Source organism: Vicia villosa, unplaced genomic scaffold (assembly GCF_029867415.1).
Source record: "Vicia villosa cultivar HV-30 ecotype Madison, WI unplaced genomic scaffold, Vvil1.0 ctg.004733F_1_1, whole genome shotgun sequence".
In the NCBI taxonomy this organism is placed as follows: domain Eukaryota; kingdom Viridiplantae; phylum Streptophyta; class Magnoliopsida; order Fabales; family Fabaceae; genus Vicia; species Vicia villosa.
In genome coordinates, this window is record NW_026706500.1 from 64,304 (window position 1) to 67,980 (window position 3,677).

Here is a 3,677-nt window from a genome sequence, read left to right on the forward strand (position 1 = left end):
ATCCAATTGAAAGGCTTCCTGCCCTCTTATGGCATGGATAGATCCTTTCGCTTGAAAAGCTAAAAGAACAAATTTTCAAACTTAGGGTAGTTGCTACTAATTGCTTGCTCTAACTCAAATTACTTTTTACACCTCTTTTCCAAATCAAATTCAAAAAGACTACGCTTATTTACAAGCTAAAGTTCTTCTTCGAAAATCTTTTCAAACAATTCAAACATTTCAAACAAAGTGAGCTAAGCAATTAAGAGCCCATGGATAACCATGGATACAAAGGGTGCCTTACACCTTCCCTTTGCATAATTTACCCCCCGAACTCAAAATCTTTTCAAAAGGTCTTTTTCTGTTCTTTTAGCCTTTCTATAAATTGGATAAAATAAAAGTCGGTGGCAACTCTTGCTATCCACACAGTTCAAATAAAGTCAGTTCACCGTATTACAAATGTACTAGGTGATTCATGGAGTATATGAAATGGATTTTTCATGATTATCTTGATAAGTTTGTGGTTGTGTTCATTGATGATATTTTGATTTATTCCAAGAGTGAAGATGCTCATGTTGGGCATTTGAGAATTGTGTTATCAATGTTGAAGGAGAAGAGGTTGTTTGCTAAGCTTTCTAATTGCAAATTTTGGTTAAAGGAAGTGAGTTTTCTTGGCCATGTGATCTCTAGTGGATGTATTTCTGTTGACCCGTCGAAGATTGAAGCTATATCTCAATGGGAAGCTCTTAAGTCTGTTTCTGAGATTAGAAGTTTCCTTGGTTTGGCTGGTTATTATAGGAAGTTCATTGAGGGATTTTCTACGTTATCTTTTCCATTGACGTTGTTGACTAGGAAAGGACAAGCTTTTATTTGGACTTCGCGATGTGAAGCGACTTTTTAAGAACTTTAGCGAAGGTTGACTATGGCTCCTATTTTGATTTTGCCAGATCCTTTGGAACTGTTTGTCGTGTATTGTGATGCTTCAATGTTGGGTTTGAGAGGCGTTTTGATGCAAAAAGGGTGGGTGGTAGCTTACGCTTCAAGGAAACTTAAAGTTCATGAGAGGAATTATCTGACGCATGATTTAGAGTTGGCCGCCGTTGTGTTTGTGTTGAAACTTTGGAGGCATTATTTGGTTGGATCAATATTTGATGTTTTTAATGATCACAGGAGTTTGAAGTATTTGTTTGATCAGAAGGAGTTGAATATGAGGCAACGAAGGTGGTTGGAATTCTTAAAGGATTATGATTTTGGTTTGAACTGTTAGAACAAGATTTGTTCTGATCAATTATCTTAGTTTTGATGATAACAATAATATGAATTTTGCTTAAGATAATATGGTACTCTAATCCAATGCAATTTCCTTTTCAGGAAATATATAAAGAGTATGCATAATTCAGCGCTCAGAAGCTTTGTCTCAAAGGGTTCAGCATGCAACATCAGAACATGGTCTGGCAAGACATCAGAAGATGGTCGAAGCAGAATCAGAACATGGGTCTATGGAAGCATCAGAAGAACATGAGATCAGAAGCACTGAAGTTCTGATGGTATCACGCACAGAAGCACTTCAAGGTCAGAAGATCAGAAGATGCTTTGCACCAAGCTGTTTGACTCTGATGATATTCAAACGTTGTATTCACAAACATCAGATCAGAAGGAAGTACAAGTGGCAAGCTACGCTGACTGACAAAAGGAACGTTAAAAGCTATTAAAGGCAACGTCAGTAGACACAGCGTGAACAAGGCTCGAGGTAGTTGACAAAAGCGTATAACATTAAATGCGATGCTGTACGGAACACGCAAAGCATTAAATGCACTCAACGGTCATCTTCTCCAACGCCTATAAATATGAAGTTCTGATGAGAAGCAAGGTTAACGATTCTGAACAAAAACAACTCATATTAACTTGCTGAAACTCTGTTCTACTCAAAGCTCAGAATCTTCATCTTCATCAAAGCTCACTACATTGCTGTTGTAATATATTAGTGAGATTAAGCTTAAACGTTAAGAGAAATATCACAGTTTGTGATTATAGCTTTTAAGAAGCAATTGTAATACTCTTAGAATTGATTACATTAAGTTGTAAGGAACTAGAGTGATCGTGTGGATCAGAATACTCTAGGAAGTCTTAGAGGTTATCTAAGCAGGTTGTAACTAGAGTGATCGTGTGGATCAGAATACTCTAGAAAGTCTTAGAGGGTATCTAAGCAGTTGTTCCTGGAGTGATCAGTGTGTGATCAGAAGACTCTGGAAGACTTAGTTGCTGACTAAGTGGAGAACCATTGTAATCCGTGCGATTAGTGGATTAAATCCTCAGTTGAGGTAAATCATCTCTGCGGGGGTGGACTGGAGTAGTTTAGTTAACAACGAACCAGGATAAAAATAATTGTGCAATTTATTTTTATCTGTCAAGTTTTTTAAAGCTACACTTATTCAAACCCCCCTTTCTAAGTGTTTTTCTATCCTTCAATTGGCATCAGAGCGCCGGTTCTAAGGTGCAAGCACTTAACCGTGTTTAGAAAAGATTCAGGAAGAGAAAAACGCTTCAGTAAAAGATGGCTGATGAAAATGCAAAGTCTACATCTACATCTGGCTCTGCTGAGCAACACAACGGTAACAATGGGTATACTAGACCGCCGGTATTTGATGGTGAAAACTTTGAATACTGGAAAGATAAACTGGAAAGTTACTTTCTTGGTCTAGATGGTGATCTATGGGATCTTCTGATGGATGGTTACAAACATCCGGTAAATGCCAGTGGCGTAAAGCTGACAAGGCAAGAAATGAGTGATGATCAGAAGAAGCTTTTCAGGAATCATCATAAATGCAGAACTGTTTTGCTGAATGCTATCTCTCATGCTGAGTATGAGAAGATATCTAACAGGGAAACGGCCTATGACATATATGAGTCCTTGAAAATGACTCATGAAGGAAATGCTCAAGTCAAGGAGACTAAAGCTCTCGCTTTAATCCAGAAGTATGAAGCCTTCAAGATGGAGGATGATGAAGACATTGAAAAGATGTTTTCAAGATTTCAAACTCTTACTGTTGGATTGAGAGTTCTTGACAAGGGATACACCAAGGCTGATCACGTAAAGAAGATCATCAGAAGCTTACCCAGAAGATGGGGTCCTATGGTGACTGCATTCAAGATTGCAAAGAATCTGAATGAAGTTTCTCTGGAAGAGCTTATCAGTGCCTTGAGAAGCCATGAAATAGAGCTGGACGCAAATGAGCCTCAAAAGAAAGGTAAGTCTATTGCATTAAAATCCAATATCAAGAAATGCACTAACGCTTTTCAGACTAGAGAAGAAGATCCTGAAGAATCAGAATCTGAAGAAGAAGATGAACTGTCCTTGATTTCCAGAAGGCTAAATCAACTCTGGAAGAACAAGCAAAGGAAGTTCAGAGGCGTCAGAAGTTCAAAGAAATTTGAACGTGGAGAATCTTCTGATGACAGAAGATTTGACAAGAAGAAGGTCATGTGCTATGAATGCAATGAGCCTGGACACTTCAAGAATGAATGTCCAAAACTTCAGAAGGAAAATCCCAAGAAGAAGTTTCATAAGAAGAAAGGTCTTATGGCAACCTGGGATGAGTCAGAAGATGATTCAGACTCTGAAGATGAGCAGGCTAACTGTGCGCTGATGGCGACAGAAGATGACGGATCAGAATCTACATCAGAATCAGATTCTGAAG